The sequence below is a fragment of the Acinonyx jubatus genome, chromosome F2 (genome assembly GCF_027475565.1).
Source record: "Acinonyx jubatus isolate Ajub_Pintada_27869175 chromosome F2, VMU_Ajub_asm_v1.0, whole genome shotgun sequence".
NCBI lineage: Eukaryota > Metazoa > Chordata > Mammalia > Carnivora > Felidae > Acinonyx > Acinonyx jubatus.
The window spans coordinates 77,303,023-77,330,682 of record NC_069394.1 but is presented as its reverse complement, the minus strand read 5'-3'; the positions used below and the strand labels follow the sequence as shown (position 1 = coordinate 77,330,682).

General features: G+C 39.0%; 1 protein-coding gene across 5 annotated transcripts in view; it reads right to left on the bottom strand.

Annotated features, from left to right (window-relative positions):
- The window catches only part of LOC106974065 (suppression of tumorigenicity 18 protein), a 252,928-nt gene that overhangs the window by 130,500 nt on the left and 94,768 nt on the right, over window positions 1-27,660 (bottom strand). For 3 of the 5 annotated variants that reach the window (XM_027042836.2, XM_027042835.2, XM_027042839.2), the window contains exon 2: window positions 1,810-1,888. The exons of the other annotated variants lie outside the window; for them this stretch is intronic. The gene's annotated coding sequence lies outside the window, so the exon portion shown is untranslated. The remainder of the gene's footprint in view (window positions 1-1,809; window positions 1,889-27,660) is intronic. 5 annotated transcript variants of the gene reach the window in all.

Sequence of the window (27,660 nt, the reverse complement as noted above, 5' to 3'; positions counted from 1 at the left end):
TAACCATGCCTGCCAAATCAGCAGATGGCTTGTGATTATAATTATATGCATCAATAAAACGAATAATCTTTACAAAATTTGAATTTCTACTAAAGTAAGGGATTTAGTAAGCAGATGCAACAGAATGCATTTTCTTTAACCCTTTTGGTAGACACTGGTATCTTTCACACACACAAAAAGATCAAGGGCTGTGCACAAAATAGGTTGCATCCTCTAATTTTTGCCCCCTTTCTAAAGTAGTCATATTGTCAGCCTCAATCTTCCCTTGATTTCATGTTCTTCATGAACACATTTCCTTCTCACCCCCTTTCCACCTCCAGAATAGAAATGTTTCGACTAATTCCTACCATTGTCTGATATTTGAAAGAAGAAAATTTAAAAGAGGTAAATGCCTTCATTCAAATTCATACCAAATAGACCACAGAAACAAAACAGCAAACAGTAGATGCATCTTTCTAGCTGATGGCATTCTTTACAAATTAGGTTTTCAATAACACAATTTTTCATTTTTTGTTTTCTGGTTCTCTTTAATCTACATTCCAGGAAAGAAAACACTGCTTATTCTATCTAAATAATTAACTATTTCATTTCTGCATAACATTATAAGTATCGATAACTAAGTTTTGTCTCATGCCAAGCATGAATTCACTCATACAGAAACTGGATACATACGTGATACCTTCGAAAAAAAAGATAAGGCAAGGTTTACTGGCCTTTAGCCATGTTTCTCCTTCATGGGGAAAAACCCAAAATTTAGGAAATGAAATTAAAGTTTTCAATTTTGGAAAAAGTGGAAAAATGTATCACAGAAATCTGTATACTCATTTTTTAATGAAATTATACTGTAAATGTTTTTCATGGAATTACCAAGTGTAACTCTTCAATAGTGTATCAATTAACATGCAGTTCACTATGACAGACCAACAAATATAATATGTGGGAGTTTTTGGAGAACATGTATTCTGTGCAGTTAGCTCTGGCCCCTTCGTATTTACACTATATAAATCAAATAAATTAAAATGTTCTGATCTACAAAGCTATTATATGTTGTAGATAACCCTATTCAATAGTATAAATAAGTTACTAATAAGACTTTGAAGGCATTGACAGTTTTGTGGGTCAACCCAATTTACTTGTGGATATACAGGATTTATGAGCTCTTAGCTCCAAAATTCTCTCAAAGTTGCACCTTATATGTTGCAGGTCGAATCCTATGAGAACAGATATTCCTACAATCACAGTCTGGAGAATTAAACTGAAAAAGTAATGATTCTTGCCCAGAAGCTTATATGTTTGACGCAAAACCTGAGAGCACAACATTCAAATACTTACAAAGAAATTTAAAAAAAAGAGTTCATTGAAATGGAATTTTAAGACATTCGACAATAAACTATCTTCAAGTTTCTTTATGCAGGTGCTAAAATATTTTTCAATCATAATGTCTTTGGAAAGGGAATTTTTTTCAACCAAATCCAAAGTATCAACTAAAAGAAACCACCTAAGCCAAAATCTTATGAAATAAATCCTAAAGGGGCAAATATAAAGATACTAATTTTAAAAATAAAAAAGAAATGAGGGGTAAACCTAATAATCTTATTACCTGAAGACCTTTGCTATAATTAACTACTTAAATTATAGATATGCCATTTGAAATTAGATAAAATTAAGTATTTCCGCTTACAGAAACCTAAAGTTGAAATGTCATGAAATTCTAATGTATACTTTTGATTGCCATTAATAAAAGTATGCACAATAAGCCAATTTAATCATATATACTTAATGTTACACTTAGTATGTTTAACTTGTTACCTTAGACTGGATATGGGCACTCAGCCATGTAAAATGGAATTTTCACAATCCTTCAAGGAATCTCACAACATTTAAGGCTCTGGAAGGGAAAACATGAGAGAGTTCTGTACTGATGGAAGCGGACGTATAGCGAGTATATAACATGATACTGGGATGTCCAATTATTGTCTCAAACTCCAAGTGCAAGTTAAAAAACAAACACTTTTTGAACACCTACCATATACCAAGGACTTTAGATACATTACCTTATTTAATTTTCACATGAGTTATAAGGCAAGATTTATCTACCCTGGCCCCCCATCTAACAGACCAGGAAACCAAGGCCCAGAAAAGTTAAATAACTTATTCACGGCCACAGACTTAGTAAATGGTGGAACCAGGTCTCAAACACATGAACTTGAGAAGGGGAGGTCGTAGATTCTCTTGCTGCTTGTGTCGCTCATGTGGCACCTATAGTGACTTCTTCTCTAGGAAACGCTTTATAGTTCTTCCTAGATCGTAGACCCTTAGGTGTTAGAATGAGGTTCCGATATCACCCACAGCACCCAGTACAATCCTTTGAACCACGTAGTTTTAGTAATACTTATTTGTCAAATAAGTGGGTCTAAATAAAAGTTCCTTCTGTCAACAGAAATTAAGTTCCTTAAATTTCTTTAAAGAAAAAAGTTATAAAGCAGATAAATCCACTTTCTTGGTGTATTTCCATAGTCGAAATTTTTTAAACTCTCTCAAATTCAAGAATAATACTTAGAGAAACAAACTCAAATCAGCCAAAGTAATGATCTGTGCCCTCTCATCTTAATTGCAACACAGCCCTATTTTGTGTTGAGGGATAGCAACTACCTTTCTGTGAAAGTTCCACTCGGTTCTGTCCACAGTGAGGCAACTGCACGGACTTCAGTCAAGTTTTCCCACCCTTTGTTGTACTGGTGAGGACAGGGGAAAAATATTTATAGCCAACCAGAAGGACTGTGTGTTTTGGGGACAATCCACTCCTGTATTAATATGATGAACATTAGCAAGTACAGAAAAATATCTTATAATACCTGAGACCCAAATCCAAAATCTTCACAACAGAAAAAAAATCCCCGGTGTATCTAGAATGCCTGGAAGAGAAAATTAGCTGCATAACTCTACTTGAAACTAAAATTGGTAGGTTGCAATTGTAGCCATTGTCAGATAGCTTGCTTTTCCCATGATTTCTCCCACATTGATGAGATTACTTGTGAGAAAGATCTTAATTTAGTAAAATTGTAGTGTATCTTCCCCACATATATTTTACTTGGCATTACTAAGACACCGTCATACCTGTTCACAAAATTTATTTCCTTCCCAATTCTGGTTACTATAAAAATAATAGAGTTTGTAATACATAATATAGGTTACATACTATATACACAGTCTTAAATGAATTAGATAAATAGAGTGAATGTTGGGAACACATTTAGAAGAAGAAAAGTACTTTGAGACCAAAACAAAAAAAAAAAAAAAAAAAAGGAAGAAGTATGTGACCTCTGGTCACCCAGACCATATTATAAACCTCTATCATGAATCTCTCGTGAATATTAATAATAAGTGATTTATTCTGTATCCTAAAATCTCTATATTCTTATGTAAATAAAAATGTTTCAGGGCAAGTCATGCCAGTTAGCAAACTGATTTCTGCATAATATGGAGAGTTTTAATTTATGAACAAATGATTAGGACATGCCATTCTAATATTAAATGACAGTGGTTTTAAAAATTCAATCCTGACACTGATGCTATGAATCCATCCATTTTAAAAACACCACCCTTATGTTAACAATACTTTTTAAAATGTTTTCTGTGAGATTGTCAGAATTTATTAAGCCACTGACAATCCGCTAAGCTGGCAGTTCTTAGAATAAAATATTTCATTTACCTGAATGTCTTGTAATAATATCATCCTCTCTTGAACTAAACGTCCTCTGAGTACACAAGTCTAAGGCAGACAGACATTTCAGCAAGGCAAATAAGACTTTCTGGCAACTTCCTGTTGCCATATTTCTCTAAAGGATCCTGCAATGTTATACTTCGACACTGCAAATGCATTTTTCCAAGGGACACAGTAAGTCAACGCTGCTCAGTGTCAGAGAGCTTTGATTTTTTTCCCAAGTACAGCAAGCAAATAACCACTAATCCTATTCAATATTACAGATTCGCAGCAATGATTTTATTTGCAGATCCAAGAGGAATGGAACACAGGAAGAACAGAGACGCCTTTATTTTCTTGTTTTGTTGCGTTTGATGGATTGATTTTTAAGATACTGATCAAGGAAATGGTTATCCCACAAATGAAATTAAATATACCTTAGCAGATGGGACGATTTTACGTTGACAAGAATGAACCTCACTGCACGCATTCCTGCTCAAGGTTTCCATTATCTTTTAAAAGCAGTAGGACTAACTAAAATCAAAGTTGCCTGATGCCTCTGAAAGTTTTTCAAACCTGCACACACACCTGAATGGTCATCATTTGTGAAAGCACCGTCTCTCCCACAAACAGCCTACCTTCCCAAATTCAAGTTCACTTGCATTCTGGGGTACACTTTACTTCTGAAATTCAAAAACTTTTACGAAACGGCAAAACAAAACAACAATAACAACAACGCAAGAGCATTGATCACTGAAGCAACATTTCCAGAAGTGATAGCAAAATCCCTTCATTCTGACCTACTTGTCGAGAACCGGACTTTCAGCCCCACGGTTAGGCTCAGATTTGTTCTACTTTCTCCCTAGGGCTTAATTGCCAGACTGACTTACCCGTGCCTCCTAGCCTTTGTTCTGCCTCTCACGCTGACATCAGGGAAGCAGTGATGTAGAATAAAGCAGGGGTGGGCTAGGTTAGTCCAGTGTTTGTGTCGTTGTGTGGTGTGCAGGGACACTCTGTGATACTCTAGTGAGCTGCTAAGCTTTTTTTGTAGGCTTTGTGTCATTTACTTAACGACCAATCTCATTAGCTGCCAGGGTACAATGGGCTGATGCATTTTCTATGTACATACTCTACACAGTGACCCTCAAGGTTGCCGAAGGTCTATTTAATCAGTCAAATGCTGAATATATTTGCAGTAAATCACTAAAAAAAAAAGAAAAAAAATATATGGGACTACCGAGGTATCTTACAGGCTTACTATTTACGGGTGGTTATTTGCAGGTAATAAAATGCATGCATATTTAGCCAAAACAAGGGTAGAGCAGGCGAAGATGAATTATCTAGCTTGCACTGGTGACCTTAATTTTAGGAAACTTTCAGAATCAAAGATATTTTCTGTTTGCAGGGAACCCCGATTTAGAATGTAATTTCTGCCTTGGGATAATCATATTAGCAAAACAAAAAAGAATTGCTCTCCTTAGCAGCTTCTCCTCACTCCAAAGTCACCCCCACCTCCGTCCCACCCCCTGCCCCAGCAGCCTCAGAACTGGCAAAGTTGCATTTATGCCCTCTTTCAGTTACAAGGTAAAAACCCTTTTAACTCCTATGAAAAATGAAATACTGAGAGCACTATGAATGAGGACAGCTGTCCATAAGTATCAGGGAGAGTTCTATTGTCCAGCTTGTCCCTGGATAAAATGAATACTTTACAGCAGAGGCTGTTCAGCTTGGCTAAAGAGTATGGGGAGAAGGGGAGGAGGTCACTGGAGATTTCGCACACTAATTTAATCTGGGAAAAGGACAGCCTCTGCATCTCCCTTGAACAGACTGGCAGCAATCTGGGCCCCCACAGAACTATCTCCTTTTGCCTGTGCTCTATTTATTCCTTATCTCTGTTTACCAACCGCTAGGTCCCTTTCATTCACACCACGAGGCCGTTTTCCTACTATCAGTCAGCAGCTGACACTGTGGAAGAGCCTCAAAGGCAAAAAAAAAAAAAGATCAAAACTAAACCAAAGCTGTATAAACAATGCAACAGTACAAGTAAATGCATAAACCCTGATTCTTAACCCAACCCACAGGGTGCAGACAGAATCTTTATAGTAAATCCAACAAACCCACCACAGTGAGCTATGGGCCACAGAGAAAGAAAAGTCAAAAACCATTCATGAAATCACCATCCAAAAAGAAGTGCTAAAATGTATGCAGGCTGCTGCAGCCGCCTACCTTCCAGGGATGTTCTTATCTCTATCATGGATCAATTAACTGGCAACCAGGAAACATTTACCTTGCCTGAGAGGCAAGCTATACATTTCTAAGGGAAACCTCACTCTCATTAAAATGCTGCCAGACGAAAAAAAAAAAATCCACTAATACAATCATAAGTTAAAGAGGATTCAACATTAACTTTTCCCACGCCTCATCACATTGACTTCATTGAAATGATTCAAGAAACTGGGCATTAAACCTCCATTACTTTTACATAAAGATACTAAAAAGTCCTGGGCAATGTAGCCAACGAGATCTTTTTTCCATGTCAAAGTGCCTAACAGCAGAGGAGTTGAGAAAAGCCTACTTCATGTACAACTTGGTATCTTTTGAAGTCCTCTGCAGGATGTGAGTGAAAACAGAGACTGAGGCAAATAATTTGAAGGGCAGAAGGATAAGAAAACAAAACAAATGTTATTTTGAACCTTGCCACTTTTGAGTAACTATGAATTTTGAAGCTAAAATATGCTTTACTTATATTGATCTTGAGTACCCAAGAATTGTGATTATTTCAACAAATGGGAGAATGCCACCTAACATAAGTAGTTCATCGAAGTGATTCAGAATGTATATGACTCAGGGTATATATGTGCATATATTTTAAACAGAGATACACATACTGCTACCCATGTATACAGTGCACAAAATCAGAAATGCATAATTTCTATTGCCTACAACCCCCTACATTAAAAACTGTGACTGACTTTAAATTTCCCTGAGTTTTTTCTATCACTGAAATGATTGGAAATGATTGGTTATTGTCATAAAAATCAACACCGTATTGACTCAATCACTAAGACCTTTACCAAAAAAGGGAAGACAAAATGTAGCTCATTATCTAGGATGATCAATTGGACCAGCTTTCAGTTTGTGTTTTCACGTATATGCATTATGAGCAATGAAGTCTTTACTACTTGGATCCTTTTTTCCAAATGAATTAATGAATTAAATTTATCCTTTCGCCAGCTGCTAGGCAGCAGATGGAACCATTTCTGAAGCCTTGTTGAATTCAATCCATAAAACTCATTTCCTAGGATTAGCAGTCCAAAGTTTCTTTTAATGTTTATATACCGCTTGGGATTTTGAATTTCATGATGTTAAACTTTCAATTTAACTATTCTTTTTGCACTTCATATCAAACAATTATGATCTTTTAGATTTCTATAGCAGACATGGCAGGTCACATAAGGACAAGAATTAATTTCAAGAGCAATAAAGTCATGCAAGTTACATTTTTTTGATGTTTGCTCACATTGCCCTACTACCATGGAAACTATTTGCACTGAGCTCTCATATTAATGTCAACCTAAAGAATTATATATTTAATAGATTGTGATTTTTGTTTGTTTACTCATAAACACTCTAAAGCTGTAGACAGGAACACTGATTAACATTATGGAAGTTTAAAGTTTTGCAATTTAGTGATGAGTACCATAGTTACATTTTCTGCAGTTAACTACTGCGTGTACCAGGTTAATTTATCTAATAAGAATTTAATTCCAACCTTTAAAAAGGGTAATCAAGCCAATTCCACAGAGTAGGTAGATATGCAATTTATAGAACTGTTTACTTTTTAAAGAGCATGCTACCATGGACAGCTCCAAACATTTCCTTTTCAAGTTCTTTACACTTCCAAATGTCTAATTCAAAAAGAACCAGGAAACTTTAAATCTTACTGATGGATGTTAGAGCAGAATAGTAACAACCACTTTTCAAAAAAAAAAAACCAAAAAGAGGATTCCTTTAAACATAACTAAATTAGAATCTCATAAAAGTTCCAACGTGTTCTGTAGAAACGTTTTAAATACAACCACCTTATGCTCTCCAAGGTACAGTATATCCAGATTTAAAATATAAAAGCTTTTAAGCTTAAAACGATGCTGCTTCTATAACCTGAATACAACTAAAAAAGAGTGAGTCACTCTTATGTGCAACAGTGATTTCCGCTAATTTGGCAAGAAATCTATATTAATCTAATATTGGAGTAAGCCAAGAAGGCCACATCATAATCACCACTGACTAATTGAATATTTAGAAGAAGGAGAAAAAAGATCACTGGTAATCTTAGGTTACATACATAAAAGTAAGATCATATGCAGATGATAGCTGAAAGGAAAAAAAAAAGAAGACAAAGTCTAGTTTCAGTTTTATTTTAGACTATGAATCTGATTATTCCCTGGAACTCATTTACTTTTCTTCTAACATAAAAATAGCATACACAACTGTATTCAAGATTTGTTCACCATTTGTTTTTCTTTTTTGTTTCCTGGATGTTGTAGTGCTAGTTATGGCCTAAGATGAGATTTGATATAACTTTTTCTGACGATAAGCCTCTATCTTTTCAAAAATCAATACTGGAGAAGTTATTTTACATACTTTGCTATTAGCTGCTTTGTTCCTTGAAACTGAAAAAAAGCTCACTACACCCTTTTACGAGACTTCTATTATTTTCACGTGTATCAAAGCAAGGACGATTAATAAATGCCTTGTTAGGACGAAAGGAATATGAGGCAAAGTCCTGTTTATCAGGGTATATTTTCTCTCTCCTTTTACTTCACTGAACTCATCCTTCTGTAAAATTTTGTTCAAGGCTAGTATTAAGTCTTTCTCATTTTTCAGCCTTTTCTAATATTACTTTTTAACTTTCTAAAGAGTCTTCTGACATCGGCATTTATCAAAAAATGAACCGTATCATTTTTTAAGGAGGCTGCTCTTATTCAATTCTCGAAACATTTAAAGACAAGATTATAAATACAATACTTATCAATTCAAATTTCTTCAGGACTTCCCATAAACTCTTTGCCTATGTGCAGCCACTACCAGAATTTTGACTTTTCACAACAAAACCATCCTTTTGATGTTGGTTATTCATTTATAGAAATAACTGATATTATTGTGTTGACAGCCCCCCCTCCCCCCCGCCAAAGATCTCCTCTATTCTAGTGAGATGTCAGATGTGGGATCTTGCTGGTAATTTTTCTGTCGCAAAGAAAAAAGTGTAGCAAGTATGACTTCATATCAAATATTCTCTGTTGCAAATTTGCACATTTCAAAAATGTATATGAACAAAAGTGTTACTGATGCAGTATAAATGCAATTGCACCATGGCATTTTATTCTGAAATCCTTCTCAAAGCAGATACAATAACGTTTTTTACCAAAAAAAAAAAAAAAGGAAAGAAAGAAAAGAAAAAGGAGAGAGAGGGAGAAACAGCATTTAAAATAATGACCAAGTATACATACATCACAGCAGAAACCAGAGAAGTTCAAAAACAAACATCAGAAAAACCATCAACCACTTCTAAACTTCAGCCTTTAGTGGTGTCTTTTCTTCCCCCAGAAACAAAACTAAACGTTACAACTTAAGACATGAAAACTTACTAAAATTCCGAGTGCCTTAAACGTCAGCGTAAACAGTACGCGGCTCCAAAGTTTTAAACTTACTTTTTTGTTTGTTTCCAAAACTTATATTTCTCGCCTCCCTTGTGTGCTGAACGGAAACACTAAAGCTGTGTCTTTGAAAGGTAGTTCCCATGATATGACATCCAGTGCCTTTGACTGCTTAGAGATAAGCACCTCCGTTTGTGTCCCCTCTTTACGTCACACCTCCCTATTCAGACCTTCTCAATATGATTCACATTTGCACATCAACAGCCTCATGCGCATACACAGATTTTTTTTCGGCTCTGGGCCCAAAACTTTCACTTTAATTTCCATCACATGATTGCTGTGGCATATGTCCTTCCAAACCTCCCATATATCAGTCATCATGCAAATGAGACCGAATATCACTCCTCTGCAGCAGATGGCCAGGGATGATAACAATGGCTCAACAGAGGAGATTCAATGTCCCTGACTTTATCGCCACGGCAACAACAACCTAAAATATATGTAATGGAAGTGGTGCTTATTAATTTTGCAGGCTCGAGTGTTCTGATTTTGTGAGTGAATGGGCTGCGTTAAAAAGGGGGCTGTGTCCTCCTGCCTCTAGAAGACTATCTATAAAAGCCAGGGACCTGGAAATTATTTTCAGTGACTAAGAAGGCAACAGCCTAGCAATTATTTGAGTAATTAGGTATAATTCCTCCCTGTAGGCCTTGTACCCTCCTGTGCTTGCTTCACAGAAGCTCACGAATTAGACAGGCACAGATACTGAAAAGAAAAGTGCTTCAAGATACAGCGGGAGAGCTCGCAGGAGCCCCGTCACTTGGCCTCCACCAGGCTTGGTAAACACAAGCCCCAAGCTACAAGTAAATAGAGGCCCCACTTCACAAACACAGACCAATTAAAATGACAAAGGCAACCACACTTCTGGGTGGAGCTTAGCAACGCTTTATTCTGCACCAGACTCCGTGTGAGTCGCACACAGAATGGTCTCTTAGTTCAGAGCCCCACAGCCCTGTCTCCAGGACTGGCTTCAGGACTGGACGCTGCTGTCCTTCCCTCTGCGGGGTGCGCTGTCCTCCGTCCTCACCAGGGAGGTTTTTCACGCTGCTGCTTTAAGCCTTGACTCCGAGTGGCTATTTGATGTGTTTCTCCTGCCCCCAATAGCATTAAATAAATTAAATAATGGAAAAACAACCGATCCTTCAGAATTTCCAACGAGCCCTTTTACATTTGAAGGAATGACTACCAAACTCACAAAAGCAGGTGGGGCTCTCACGAAACTTGTCAGGCTGAAACACTGAGTGAAGAGTCTTGTCTCCAAATATTTCCCCAGAACTATTTTTAAAACACCCTTGGCAATATTTTCCTACGAACCAATAAAAAAAAAATGAAGATTTCACTTTTGTTTGTTTGTAGGGTTGAACCACACAGCCACATTTTTAAAGTTTGAGTCCACTCACTTTTCTTAAAAGCAGTTTTTAAGAAAAACCACCATGGCCGTCTCCTAAGAGCTCACCAGACTCTGTCTATAACAGAAAAGGAAAAGAAAACACATGAGTAAGAACTGACTGCCCTACCAGAGGAGAGCTATGAAAAGTCTTTAGAAAGAATTTAACCCTTCGCACAGACGTTCAACATGTAAGAAACCTCAGAGACACTGTGCTAGGCTCTCTGCAAGAAGAGGGAAAAGGGAGGTAAAAGATAGTCTTCTCTTCCAATAGGACCTAAATACATAGTTTGAGACCCTTGCCCCCCATCGTTCCCTTACCCAGTTTTGGTTTTATGAAAGGCACCCCCTCCCCACCTCCCACCTGTTCTGGCTAGCCCTGGCCTGTCTTCTGAGCACATGCCCTCCAAGGAATCGGAAGCACATGCCCAGAGACAGAATTCCTTCAGCCTCTTATGCTAATGGCCTCCAAGTCTGTATTAATTAAAATAGAGCAGTCGACTCCTTCCTTAAATTGGGTACAACATTAAATACTTTACAACCTGACCTTAAAAATAGTTCCATTTGGGGGCACCTGGGTGGCTCCAGTCGGTTAAGCGCCCGACCCTTGGTTTTGGCTCAGGTCACGATCTCACGGTTTGTGAGTTCAAGCCTCACATGGGGCTCTGCACTGACAGTGCAAAGCCTGCTTGGTATTCTCTCTCTCGCCTTCCCTCTCTGCCCCTCCTCTGCTCACTGCTCTCCCTCACAAAATAAATAAATTACATTAGAAATATTAAAAAAGTAGATCTATTGGCCATGTGAGGGGGTGGGTACAGTTAGGCTCACTTTCCTTCCTAACATGAGGGCTATCAATCCATCAAGGTTTTTGCAATACATTTGGCATTGTAAATAGTATAACTGCCTAGTGCAAAATTTCACTGTGCTATTTAAAGGCAATACTACAGGGGCGCCTGGGTGGCTCAGTCGGTTGAGCGTCCGACTTCGGCTCAGGTCATGATCCCACGGTTTGTGAGTTCGGGCCCCACGTCGGGCTCTGTGCTGACAGCTCGGAGCCTGGAGCCTGCTTCGGATTCTGTCTCCCCCTCTCTCTCTGCCCCTCCCCCATGCATGCTCTGTCTCTCTCTGCCTCTCAAAAATAAAGAAAACTAATAAAAAAAATTTTTTTTAAATAAAGGCAATACTACAGTGCAAGGACAAATTAGGAACAGCCAATGTCCAATATGAAAATCCCCATACAGGGAGTATACAGTCCCTTAAATGCCACTCTTTCAAATGAATCCCTTTACTGTGGTATCAGTTATACTATTAGTGAACCCTTACAAGATGGAAACGATGTTGCCCCAGGTACATCTGATGACAACATGTATTTCTAGCTGAGACATGAGCCACCTGATCAGTTTTAGAATTTTAATGGATTATTATTAACACTGAAAGATACGTATCATCTAATATTGGAAAATTTTTAAATCGCGGCTTTATTGAAATATAAACGGCACACCAAATTATTTACCAATTTAGAGCATCCAGTTTAAGGATTTTTAATATATTTATAGTTATGTGACCATTTATCATCCCAAAAAGAAATGCCATAACTGTCGGCAGTCACTTACTCTCCATTCAATACTAGCTAGTTCCCTCCTTCAAGTCCAGGCAACCACTAATCTACTTTCGGTCTCTACGAATCTGCGTTTTGGGGCATTTCACAGTATCATCCGGCATCTTTCCCTTTGTAACTGGCTTCTTTCCCTTAGAATGATGCCATTAAGTTTCATCCCTGTAGTAGCATGTATCCATACATTTCTCTTTATTACTGAATGATGGTGCATTGTTTGGACATACAACATTTGATTTATCCATTTAACAGCTGAGGGACATCTACGAATAACGCTGCTAACACATACTTACCTGGTTTTGTGAGAATTTGTTTTTCTTTCTCTTGGGTATACATCTGGAAGCAGAATTGCTGGGTCATTTGATAGCCCTGTGTTTAACTGGACCTTCCAGGTTGTTTTCCAAAACAGCTGCACCATTTTACATTCCTATAGGCAGTGTATAGGGTTCTAATTTCTCCACATCTTCACCAACACCCGTTATTGTCTGCTTTTTTTATTGTGGCCCTCCTAAGGCATGTAAATTGGTATCTCTTGGATTTGATTTGCATTTCCCTATTGACTAATGACACTGAGCATCTATTCAGCTGCTTCTCAGTTATTTGTATATCTTTTTTGGAGAACTGTTTATTCAGATCTTTTGTCCATTTTTAAATTGGGTTATTTGTCTTTTTTGTAATTGAGTTGTAGGAATTCTCTATATATGTATTGTAGATGCAAGTCCCTTATTGGATATATAATTTGCAAAACTTTCTCCCATTGTATGGGTTGTCTTTTCAGTTTCTTGATTTTGTCTTTTAAAACACAAAGGTTTTTAATTTTGATGAAATCCAATTTCTCTGTGTGATTCTTACTCTTTCTCCTCTGAGTCGTCTTGAAACCCTTGTTGAAAATCAATTTACCATGCGTGGGAATTTATTTCTAGACTCTATACCTTATTCTGATGTTCTACACGTCTATCTTTATTCCAGTGCCACACTACTTTGAATACAGTAACTTTGGAAATTGGGAAGTGTGACTCCTCCGGCTTTGTTCCTTTTCAAGGTTGGACTATTATGAGTCCCTTGAATTTCCATATGAAATTTAAGATCAACTTGTCACTTTCTGCAAAGAAGCCGGCTGTGATTTTGAAAGGGAATGTGTTGAATTTGTAGCTCACTTTGCTTACTATTGCCATGTAAACAATACTGAAACTTCCAATCCAAGAATATCTTTCTATTTATTTAGGCCTTCTTTAATTTCTTTCAACAATGTGTTAGATTATTCAAAGTTTTACATTTCTCTTGTTAAATCTCTTCTTAAGTATTTTATTCTCTTTGATGTTACTATATGTAAACTTGTTTCCTTTCATGTTTTGTTTATGGCTACTGTATAGAGATATATTTAATTTTTAAGTTTATTTTGTAACTTCAAACCTTACTGAACTTCTTTAGTTCTAATTATTTTTCCAGTGGATTCCTTAGCATTTTCTTTTCATACTTTTTTTTTTAATATTTATTCATTTTTGAGAGACAGACAGACAGACAGAGAGCAAGTGTGGAGGGCAGAGAGAAAGGGAGACACAGAATCCAAAACAGACTCCAGGCTCTGAGCTGTCAGCACAGAGCCCGACGCGGGGCCCGAACTCACAAGCCATTAGATCATGACCTACACCGAAGTTGGGCACTTCACAGACTGAGCCCCGCCAGGCGCCCAGCATTTTCTGTATACAAGTCTATATACAACAGCATGTCACTTGCAAATGGATATTGTTTTCCTATTTCCTTTCAATCCAGATGACTTTTATTTCATTTTCTTGCCTAATTGCCTTGGCTAGAGCATCCAGTATAGTATAGAAGTGGCACAAGCAGACATCATTTTTTGCTTCCCGATCTTAGAAGGAAAGAATTCAGTCTTTCACCACTAAGCATGATGTCAAGCTAATTTTGGAATTCTGAAAGTTCCATTTAAATGCATTTTAAACTCAAAAGCTAATTGCTGCCTGGCACAGTAAACTATCCAGCATTGGTGTAATCCCTAGGGAGACCAAAAAGAAATCCTCTAGCTCTAAAATTTTACAAGTACTTGGCATGGGATTTCTCAAGGTGCTGGTCATACTTGCTCCCCAGCTCCCCCACTGAAAGTGACTTAGGAATGACTAGAGCGGTCTGACACAGGGAGTTCATCCTCCCTGATCCAGGCTGCCTTGGTGGTTCAGACTCTCTCCCAAGGAAGTCAGCAGTGGCTCCCCGGGGATAAGTGGCTAGGTTTTCTTTGATGTGTCTCAGGTTCTGGTAGTAAAGGTCAGGTTGAGCAGAGTTCAGTGATGCTGCAAGGTCAAGCTACAGGTTCGACTTCTAGGTCTTCCGCTTTTCACACTAACATTTGTGAGCATGCTCTGTGAGGGTCAGGTGTAGACGGAACACCTAAATTCCACCCGCTGCCTGAGGTCAAACGAAGCAAGCTCAGCCATAAGAATATTGCCCATCTGGTTCACATTTCCCATTTTTAATCTCGACATATGGAGTCTGGGTATCTGCTATAATTGTTTGCAAAAGTAGATGTACTTATAGCCAATAAAATGTAGCAAAATGGAATCAGATATTAGGAAAATTACAGAATCAAATGATATTTTGATAATAAATGGATGATGAGATATCCCCAATGCAGCTACATATTAGCTCAAATGATTCCTGTAACGGTGATGCCATTATCAACAGCAATGGCAGCTAACACTTGTCTTCGTGCTTATCTTATGGGAGGTGCTTTTCATGGATTAATCTGGAAGCCGAGGCACTAAACTCTCGCCAAATTTCCCAGGTACCTACTATAGTAGAGTTATTGAAGTAGGACTCGACCTCAGGTGCTCTGCCCCTAGGTTCACACGCTTCACCACTAGAACTGCCAATGTCACTCCTATCTGCACATCATATCAGATCAGGGGCAACCACTAAGGATCTGATGGGAACACTCTCCGGCGCATTCTTTCCCTTTTAACGTTTGGCGCTTTTGCAAGAAACTGACGCCAGAGAAAGAGGTTTGCCTCTAACCTTTGCATCTTATTCTGTGTCTCCTACACCTTTACAAAGCTGTTACCTTCAGGAAGTGAAGATCTTTCATGTAAAATGGACGGAATCAATAAGAGATTTTAAAGATCTTCCTTTGTCAAGTGTTTATGAGGAACCACATGAACACTAAATATAGTTTAAAATATAGTCAAGCATAAAATATTTGCTGAGAAGCATGGTATATATATATATATATATATATATATATATATATACACACACACACTATATATATACACATATATATACATATATATACACACATATACATATATATACACAAGTATATATATACTTATATATACACAAGTATATATATATACACTTATATACTTCTCTACTTATGTGTATATCTCTGACTATACCTATGCCAATACCTACACCTGTGTTTACACTTGCCTCTGTATCTCTTGCATGTATATGGATGTATTTGCAACATAGACTTAATGTCAGATAGATAACGTTTTATTTTGTCACCAAGCAGCTGAATTTCATATTGTCTATGCACTTGGTGGCCAGCTCACTTTCAGTCGGCCTTGTTTTCGTTCACCAAGTGATGTGAACCATCAACTCAGCTGCATAAAGTCTTTGGTAAATTCTCTTTATATACTTTATACATGTGGCAAAATGGTGGCTTTGGGTCATGGACTTCGGGGCTCTGAAAAGAGTCGTCATGGTGATGTGCTCATCCACTTCTTCCTCAGCACCCTTGCTTGTCCTGGGTCATGTTCCCGTGGAAAGACCAGCAGTATAAGTACACGGGGCATTTATAAAGTCATTCCAGGTGTGTGCGTCCTTGATTTCTCATTTCTCTGCATACTCCCTCCTTCTACACACACACACACACACACACACACACACACACACACACAGCAATTCTTCTAGCTAGATAAATTTGTCCTTAAACTAGTGTCTTAACTCATGCTGCTATTACAGAATATCACAGACTGGGTGGCTTAAGTAGCAGACATTTATTTCTCTCAGTTCTAGAGGCTGAGAAATCCAAGATCAAGGTGACTTAGTTCCTGGTATGAACTCTCCTCCTGGCTTGCACATGGCTGTTTTCTCACTGTGTCTTCACATGATGCAGAAAGAGATGCATAGTCACTTTCTCTTCTTTTAAGGGCACTAATCCCAACTGGTGGCCCCACCTTCATGACGTCACCCAAATCTAATTACCTCCCAAGGGCCCCACCTCCAAATACCATGACATTGGGGGTTAGGGCTTCAACATATGGATTTGGGGGAGGGACACAAACATTCAGACCATAATAATCAGTTTATTTCCCTCTTCACAGAAGGGCAAGACAAGCCTATTAAATTCCACTTAGGAAAAAAACCCACATTTTGCAGACGGATCATTTGACTTCCCGGTTTCCTTCTTACTGTGATTTGACAGAGTAGACCACAATGTCTCAAACAAAGGATTCTCTGTGGCTTCCACAATTAGTTCTGTAAATGTGTTTGAAGTAAGTGTCTTCATGACTGAACAGTTAGCATTTAAAACAACAAAAAGAAAAGACACAGCAAGAGCGAAAGGCTGGTTTCAGAATGGCCCAAGCAAAACAAACAAGGCTGTTGGCTAACACTCGGAATATCCCCCCGGATGGGAGGTGAGACCGACATGGCACTCTGAATGCCCAGCTGCTGCCACTGGCTTTTAAAGGGGTGAGAAAAAGAGAAAACACATCTAAATCATTTGCAAAGCCCTTTAAAATGGTGAACGTGTTTCCAGAGATCATACAACATTTTTCTTAGACTCTGCTGAACCGATGTCATGACCAGAGACTATTCTGGACACACACCCAGGAAATGAGGTACGGATGGTAAATGTGGTGTGAACTCAGGGCTGTCTCATTCAGTTTTCATCTCTGTTTGACAGCACGGGGGAGGGCTCTGAACAGCGCGAAAATGCCAAGTTTGTTTGATGAGCCTCCTTAGCCACTGTACTGGCATAAGGTCCAAGGCGCTTTTCATTCTCATTGTTCGTTCCATTTCGGGTTAAGTCCCAAACATAAACCTTCTCAATCTTATCAGGAAGTGCAGATTTTAAAGTCCTCATCTTGCTGAGTCACCAACTGGTCACCTTGCTTCCAACTGGCTGTATACGACAGCCCCCCCCACCCCCCAAACCGGAACCCTGGGCTCCGACAAGGCTTCTAGCGTTCTCCCAACTGTCACAGTCCTTCACAAACTCCTTGCACTGTACGTTCCCAACCCTATTTCCAATGCCTTGTTTCAAGCTCTCATCATCCACTCTCAGAGCCCTAACATGTCTTCATACCCAATCTCTCTGACAGCCTCCTTCCAGGACATTCTTTCTTTGCCTCCAGCACTTTTTTCTACAAAGCGTTTCCAGTTATGGCCATCCTTATGGCTTCCCTTTTCTTCCGGGGACAACCAGGCTGTGTGTCCCAACTTTGAGGTTGGGTATGGCTGCGTACCAAGGCAGCTGTGTTTGTCACTTCCAGTCCAGCCTGTAAACTCCCCCGACACTGCGTCTCCAAGCTCTTCTTACACCAAGTGCACAGAGATGACCTCAAAAGCCATGTGATGAAGATGGTGGGGCCCCAGTCACTCAGAGTCCTGACTGACTGCACGGACCAAACCCCAACTTCCCTTATGAAGCAAGAACTTTGAGGACTATTGTTAGGATTTTAAAAAATCAAACTTTTTAATGTTTGTGTCAATGTACATTTTTTGAGTGGATTCCTTATACAGCTACTGTTAGTCTAATAAATGCATCCCCTGCTTACAAGTTTCCTGTATCTGTAGAACTAAGTCCAAATTTCTTAGTACCACTCGGACCTTCTTAATTTTACCTCAGTGGGCCTCATCAGCTACCTTACCTTCACTCTTTACGCACAGACTGTGTGGTTAGCTTCTCACCATTTACGGAAGGGGTCCTGCTCATTCCTGCCTGGGAGCACATTGATTTAATCTCTAGACTTCATTTAGAAGACACCATGGCTTTCATATTACAAGGATATACACCTTCAAGTTATATAATGTTATATATCAAAGATACTTTCATAATGAAACAGGAGAGGCATTAAATGTTACTCTGTCTCCCAGAATACTTTTCTCCAAAGATGCTAAAACTTGTCTTACTCCTGTACTCAGGCTATTATACTGGTTGTGGTTTTTCTCCAGAAACCCAAATATAGAGAGCCAAGCTGTTGAGGTCTCAGTGCTTCTGTGAAAGGCTTCTTCTGCCTCTTTGGAGCATCACAACGAACGGTGTAAATTTCTGGTACAATGATGCAAATGCTGGTGTCCGTTTCCCACCCACATCCAGACTGAGGAAATGATAGGCAATTCGCATACTGCGGTGTGAATAGATCGGATTATTCTGCCACACACGGACAGAAAGTGTGGTTTGCTCCTCTTCTCCACTGAAATATCTCCCGGATAGCTCAAAAGTACTTTGAGATTTTCAGAGAAAAAAAAAGCTACATAATCCCCAAAAGTTAAGATAGGTTCACAGACCATTGCCTTTGGAAGAAGATTTTGTAGTCTTCTAAGGCTAGTACTTAGAGTTGTGCCAGCTAACACCCTTGAAGAGAATGCACTCAGGTGACAGGGTTGAGGGAATCCATTCTATCTTTGCAGAGCTCTGTATGCAAAATGTTTTTCCTCGCATTTAATTATTATTGTGAGGAAATTTGTCGTTACTACATTGCTGTGTGTATTTAATCCCTCTAATTTTTTTTTAACATTTATTTATTTTTGAGGCAGAGAGAGACAGAGCATGAACCGGGGAGGGGCAGAGAGAGAGGGAGACACAGAATCCGAAGCAGGCCCCAAGCTCCGAGCTGTCAGCACAGAGCCCGACATGGGGTTCGAACTCACGGACCGCGAGATCATGACTTGAGCCGAAGTCGGACGCCCAACCGACTGAGCCACCCAGGCGCCCCAACCCTTCTAATTTCTTATAATACCATACAGATTTTTAAAGTGAAGACTATTTTACACTCTCTAAATAGTGACATTTTCCAGCTGAATTTATGCCCCAGTATGCTGGGGGTAGGGATATCCTATTTCTTAAACATTAAGAAATAAGATGTTAAGAAAAGTGATAGCCAAATGGAATTTATAAATAATAAGTCTCCAAAAGGCCTTACAAATTAAGAAAGAAATATTCATTAAGGTAATTGTTCCAAACAGGTCAATAATGTTAAAAGTTCAAAATTTCAAAACCACTGATCCAAAATGAACAAATGAAATGATACTTGTTGGACTTCCAATGGAAAATCATTTTTTTAATTAAAAAGGTTTTTTTTTATAAGACTTTCTTTTTTAGAGAGGTTTTAAGTTCACAGAAAACTTGAAAAGAAGGTACAAAGATTTCCCATATCTCCCCAGCCCCCAGAGACAGAGAGCCTCCTTCATTATCAACACCCCCCATCCAGAGTGGTATATTTGTGGCAACAGACAAGCTGACGCTAACACATCATTATCACACAAAGTCCACAGTTGACATTAGGGTTCGTTCTTGATGGTATATAGTCTATGGGTTTGGGCAAATGTATCCACCATCATAATATCATATAGAGTAGTTTCACTGCCCTAAAAATCCTCTGTGCTCTGCCTGTTCATCCCTCCCTCCCCACCAACCCCTGACAACCACTAATCTTTTCACTATCTCCACAGTTTTACCTTTTCCTGAATGTTACATAGTTGGAATCATACAGTATATAGACTTTTTCAGATTGGCTTCTTTCACTTAATAATACAAATGTAGGTTTTTTCCACATCATTTCATGATTTGATAGCTAATTTTTTTTTAATCACTGACTAATATTCCATTGTCTAGATATATCATTCACCTTCCAAAAGACCTCTTGGTTGCTTTCAAGTTTTTGGCAATGAACTGCCACAAACACCCATGTGCAGATTTTTGTGAGATGTAATTGTTTTTAGCCCCTCTGGGTAGGTACCGAGGAAGACAACTGTAGAGCGTATGGTAAAAGTATGTTTAGATTTGTAAAAAACTAACTGTCTTCAAAGTGGTATGGGTTTGAAAATGAGCACCTGTTGGGATGAGCACTGGGTGTTGGGTGGAAACCAATTTGACAATAAGTTATATATTTTAAAAAAATTCTAAATAAAAGAAAAAAAGAGAAAAAAACTAAGTGGAAGTTTATTAAAGCAAAACCCAGACCACCGAGGGCACCTGAATCTAAAGATGCTCAAAGAGTTAAGACACAGATTGGAGGAGACATACTGACTCAAGGGAAATGTGAGAAGCTGGCTTTTGAACACCAGCAATGTGTGCGAATTCTCTCCTGCCATCATCTGTTTTCCAGAAAATGCTTCCTCCACCCTGTCCTGAATATGCCTCTCTAATCTCCTGGGATTAGTCACAGCATCGCAAAGGCACAGAGTTTGCTAAAGAGAACGTAGAAAAAGAAATAAATGTTAACATAATGAAAATCTTAATAATTTTTTAAATTGTCCAGACAAGGAACAGTTATTGTGAAATAAAGAGCAAACTTTTCCACACGAGCTCTCTACCCAACTCATTTTAACTGCACATAGACAATTTCACTTTATATTACTTATTGTTCTAGCAGGGAATACACACTGAATTAAAAAAAAAACCTTTGGGGTCAAAATTTGAGTATGTACATCATCTAAATATCATCTAAATGACTTATCTCATTATAAATATATGACATGGTAATGTGTAAATACGAAAAGAATACTTGGTGTTAAACTCAAAGGAGTTCATTTTTTAAACAACCAAAAATAAAAATAAAACAGTCAAGACAGTAAAAATAATTCAGTGTTTTGTCTTGAGAAGAAGAAAATGTCTACAATTAGGTATTCACTAAGAAAAGAAAGATTGCTTATACATGTTACAAATATTTTCATCAAGTGTCATAGAATATAAACACTCTATACTTAGTCACCAAATAATTAAATTGACTGTAAAAGTCAATTCTGTAAGTATCTGGTTTCTTAAGGTTATATTAAGATATAAGTTTTAAGCTCTACAGGTGCATATGTTTGACAAGTATTTATCAGTATTTGTGTCAGTATCAGTATTGACAGTATTTGCTCTGTTCCTGGCACCACTCTATGTTCCGGAGATGCTACAAAGAATGGGACAAAGTTCCTGTCACAAAGAGCCTGAATTCCAGAATAAGCAGAAAAACAGGAAAGTCTTACCATGGAGCAGAAGGAATGGGGCCGAAGGGCAGAATAGGAAGTAAGGTCAGATGATTTGGGGCTTAAGCTGTGGCAAGGTGCTTAGACTTACTTTAAGTGCAAGGGGAAGTTACTAGAAGGCTCCAGCTAGAGGAGACACACAGACTGACTTACATACACGTCTAGAAGAACACTCTAGACACTACATGGGAACAAACTGAGGGAAGACAGAGGACAAGCAAACGACCAATTAAATGCTGTTAAAATAATCCAGGAAGCTATAAGGTAGCTTATGTTCTAGAACGGGAGCAGAAATAGAGAAATATGGTCAGATTCAGGAAATATTTTAGAGATAGAATCCGAGGATAACTTGTTGAAATGAGATAAGAATTACTTCCTATTTTGGACCCAAGCAACTGCATAGAAGGGAGTTCACTTATGACAGGGAAACTGGAAGGAATACGTTTTGATAGGTATGGGAAAATAAAGGTTGTCTTTAAAATTAATTATTAAAATTAAGATACTCTCCCAAACTTAAGATACCTATTGATACTACTTTGGATTTCAGCAGAAATTCCAATTTAGAAGATATAAACTTGGATATCATAGCCATGAAGATCGTGTTTAGAGCCAAAAGGACTAGCTAAGATTCCCCAGGGAAAGTGTCACTGTAGGGAAAGGTAGACACCCAACAACCACACTATGAGACAAAATAATACTTAGGGAAGAGCACAAGGAGAAGCCAGTAGGAGAGATTGAGCAGGTGATATCACAGATATCAAGAGAAAAGAGTTGCTTAAGAAGGATGCCTCAAATACATCAAATACTGGCAAGTGGTCAGATGAGTTGAAGACGAGAGTAACCACTGAATTGGCAATCTGAGGTCAATAGAGACCATGCAAGAGCAGTTTTAGGAACATGGATAACATGGAATGAACTGAGGAGAAATGAGATGCACAGAAGTGGTGACAGGACAATAGATGGTTCTATCAAGATGTGTTACTGTGACCATGTACAGGAGCCGAGTGATGGGAATATAAGTGTAGTTGGAGATGAGGTCAAGGAAAATTTGTTTAAAAACGATGTATCATTTTGTTCTTATGGAATGACACAGAAGAGAGGACAAGCTGATGATGAAATGGAAAAGGGCATTGTAACTAGAACGAACCCCTTAAGGAAGTGGAAGATGTGAAATCCATTGCACAGTGAAGGAAATGTACATATTCAGAACAGCAAAGGAAGCTTCTACTTTCCACTGTTATTTAGAAAAGTAAGGAGGTGCCGTGGCTTGAGAACAGCCAGGACATAGACCAGTCCCATTTCTGTGTTTCTGCTTTGGTGCAGCTGCAGAGTTGAGGTGGGGCTGGTTATAAGAAGACTGAGTTTTAAACAGGTGAGTACGATAGGGTGAAGGTGGGGGTGAGGGCTGGGGTGGTCTCAGTGGCGTGTAATGATGCATCATGGCATCCATGCTCATGAAAGAAGGAAAAGTAATCAGGCAGGAATGGATGCCTAAAATGTAGACTTCTGAGACACTGCAGCTACTGGTGATGACACGGTCATGGGCATAATGTGAGCATGAACCATGAGGGGGATAGAAGAAAAGATCAGTGGAGTGGGGAGGCCAAGGAATGAGAGACCAGTGTGTGAGATGGGCTGCCATATTGCCAACAGTAGTATTAGGAGGCTGGAGGGGAAGACAGTGATCTGGGGCTGCAATCTTCAGTGATTATGCGGGGACAATAACAAGGAGCAGTAAGAGTGGTTAAGAGAACATGAAACCACCTAATGGGAAAATCTATCTCTATTCTTAAATAATCAAAACACACGGCAGAATCATCACTATGCAGCCTGTATTTAAGACGAGCGTTATGCATTCTCTTGGCCGCATATAAATTTTAAGCAGGGTATTCACGTGAACACGCTTCACCTGGGAGTCCAGAGGTAACGCACGGCTGTCAGGCTCAGTGGCAAAGAGCAGGAACATTCTCTGGCTCCCGGGCCCTAAGCTTATCTTGGATGCATCCTCTCTGGGCTTCCCTCAACTGCTGTTTCATTCCTGCCTTTCATCTCGGTGTCTGATTCATCTGGGCATAGACATCTGAGATCAGAGTGAGATTAAAAGGAAACAGCCCATGAAAATAAGTGTAATGATCATAGCTCACCCCGAAATGTAAATGTGCTAATTTATTGTCATTTCTTCCTGTTCACCAGCAAGCTCCTTTTGGGCACAGAAGAGTGCACGAAGGATCCCTCACTACCTACCTGCTGATGATGACAACATTCAAATATTGAGAAATTTCAGAGAGCATTTTGGTCCAGTGTGAATGTGTCTATACGCATAAAAACAAATCCCTCTCCTTCTTCATTTTCAAAAACTGAGTGTTAATGCAGACAGCAGCCACACGCGGCCTTCCCAAGTCTCCTCATATCCAACTTGCTACCATGTTTCACCTATGGTAGTAACTGTTGACTAAGTTATAAGCTACGCCCTTCCTCGACAGGTCTCAAAATCTGGAGCTGACTAAGGACACGCCTGAGGGGGAAGACCTTGCCCAACATTCAGCCGGCCTGGCCTCCAGGTCACTGAGTGATGATGCTGCAGCACAGAAGACCATTTATTTATTTATTTACTTATTTACGAATGTATTGTTCATTCCAGAAAGAACTTAAAGCAACTTATAAGAATTCATAAAATGCAGGGTGCCTGGGTGGCTCAGTCAGTTGAGCATCAGACTCTGGATTTTGACTCGGGTCATGCATCATCTCAGAGTTGTGAGACTGAGCCCCGCCTCGGGCTCTGCGCTGAGTGTGGAGCCTGCTTTAGATTCTCTCTCTCTCTGCCTTTCTCTCCCTCACGTATGCACACTCTCACTCTCACTCTCAAAGGAATCATAATCATAATAAATATTAATAAGAATTCATAAAATGCAAGAATGTACAGTAAATCTAAAGAAGGAGTAAAGGAAAAAACAAATCTCGCTGGGGGATATAAAATTACGCAGGGATATGGCTGAAGAATGCAGACAGAAAGCCCTGTTCCCTTGCTGTGGGTATTCCAGCAACATTGCTATGAGCTTCTTCACAGCAGTGTGCAGGGACAGCAGTCACACAGCTCATAGTACCTGTGACATTACAACAGACCCATTGCTCGGAAGAAGTGCGGCTGCTCCTAGAGCTGAAGCTGGCTGGACTTTTGAGTCATAAGAAGACCCCACATAACACGACGGGCAGTGTACTCAGCCATACCCTCACAGGACACAGGACTTTTCATACTGCCTCTCCGTATAGGCTGATCACATCAAGCTATAGCACGCGGAGTCCAAACCGGATAGAGTTTTGCTGTTGTGACTCAATCTACGAATAAATCTTAGCATTTCTAGAATGCCCGTCAAGTGTTCATCACTAAATGTCATTTCTGTGGGAGAAGATTTAGACCAGTGCCAGGTGGTGATGGCTTCAATGATGCTTCCTCATGAGTGAGACTCTCTAATGCTGTCAGTTAAATACACGCCCACACTCTGGAGAAGATCCAAGACCCTAACCAGGACTGTATACCTTGAAAGATGACCCATCATCCTCCATTTGGATGTAAACTGGGGGTTTATTCCTAGGAAACCTTTAAAATGAACCATAAATTGGGGCACCTGAGTGGCTCAGTTTGCTAAGTGTCCAACTTCGGCTCAGGTCGCAATCTCACAGTTTGTGGGGTCGAGCCTCACGTTGGGCTCTGTGCTGACAGCTCAGAGACTGGAGCCTCTTTATGATTCTGCGTATCCCCCTCTCTTTACCCCTCCCCTGCTCACACTCTGTCTCTCAAAAATAAATAAACATTTAAAAAAGTATATAAAATGAACCATAATGCATGGATAAATGGGTGAATGCATTCTCACACAGCATGACTGCTGATTTTCTCCACAAAGATGGTGAAGGCAGGTACATACCCTAATGCTCAATTGTAAGGTATAAAACTATCATATCCTGGGATACCAGGCTTCTTAAAGAACTTAATAGCAAGTCACATAATAGTATGTTAGCACTACATGAAGGCATGATTTTATCACTGCCCTTTGGGCCAATGAGCAGCTGGGCTGGTATGAGTTCAGTGCCAATAGGTGTGGTTCAATGTGATTGGAAATCACGCTTTGGAGTGGTCTTTGGGCAGACTACAGTGCACTGTGGAATTGCTTGGATTCTCCTCTGAGCGACTCTCCATCTGGAGTTTGACTATTCGTATCTTCTGCATCAGAAGGGAGTGACACTCTTCTCTGCACTGCCAATTTCATCGTGGGATCATGAAATCCAAATGGGAGATGTTCAAGGGTCTTTAGAAGTCACTTAGCACAAGCTCTTCATTTTACATGAAGAAATTGACAGAAGTTGCTCTGGGCCAAGTTTTCCAGGTTATTTACCGAATCTCTTACCCAGAATTTAATGTCCTTTCATTACTGGCCCTTTCTTCTGGAACATTCTCTCAAAGTTCAGGGATGAAGACTGCCAAGTGAGTACATGAAAGCCCTTAAAAACTTAAATTCAATAATCATAGCAAAACCATATTTTTACTTCTTATAGCTGGTCTATATTTTTAATAGGTTTTTTCCCTCGTCAACAAATGGAATTCGAGAAAATTTGGAAAATAAAAATGTAAAAGAACAATAATAATCTGTTTTATTTCCCTCCAGAATTTCTCCCATGGGAAAAAAAATGGTTATTTCCTGTTTTACATTTTCGTAATGCATTGCATACACAATTTGTGTCCTGCTAATTTCACATAACATCATAGAATTAGCATTTTCCAAATCTTTTCAAGTCTTTGTAAAAGTCATTTTAGTGGACGGGGTCAACCAACTTCATTTTATCAAATGTTTATCTCATGGGATGCTCAGTCTTCCCCGGTCGCATGACAAAGTTTTTTCAGTGTTTCTCCATTATAAACAAAGCTGTGGTGAACATCCTTGGTTGGAAATGTTTTTCCCCTTTTAGGGTTTTTACTGAGAAAAGGTTCTCAAAAATAACAATACTTCACCAAAGTGTCTAAATGTATTTAAAGTATTTGATACCTTCTTCCAGGCGGCTCTATACTATGGTAACACCAATGTATACTGCCACCATTAATGCAAGAGTCTTTTGTCATTTTATCCTTTGAATGGTGAAGCATAGTGCTATTGAATATTTCTTAAGTCTCCTGAAGGCGCTGTTCTCTATGACGCTTACCATCTGGTAGCTTATCAATGGATACACAATATCACCACGTAATATCTTTTTCCCAACTCTCTCTCCCCCCAAACTCATGGATTCATGACCTCTACGGTTTTCCAGGAAATAGATCTTACAGAAGTTGTGTGAATGACTGTCCATGTAGTCTATAGCAATAATTTTCCTTTTAGGATCTCTGTTCTCCACCAGTGCACTATGAATACCTCCAAATGGCATCCAGAATGACATTTGTCATTTATCTACCTTCCGAATCTATTCCTCATGAAGTCACCATCTCCCTGAGTACAGGAGCTGTCTTTTACACAAGTCCAGAGTATGCTCCGGATCAGGAACTATTCAATAAATGTTTGTGGAATATGCAAATGAATGAACAGACACTTTCCCAATAGTGTTGCGAGTAACTTTAAAATAAATTTTTGGTCTATTATCTTCCCAAATCCTAAATTTGACTTTTTGAATGTAACCATTAAACAGAAGGCAGAAAAGCATTTGCAAGTTAAGGCAGAGAAGTATTCAATAAACTTTGGAATATATGATTATTTTGAATTTCTGAGCTAAGACTATCTGGAGAACTTTAACATCACAGATAATTCACAAAAGTTGGAAGTGACTAAAAACAGGAGTTTTGATGAAAAGCATTTGGAAACCTGGCACTCACTCCTCCGAATGCCATAATGGCATAATGAGTTGCATTTCTAGAGCACAATAGAATGAGTTAACTGAACATACTCCATGGTTCCTTGTGTTTAAGAGTTGCAGTTCAACCCTCGCATTGTACGCATTCAGTTTTTTAAGCTTAAAAGGATATAAGGATCTGTCAACAGAA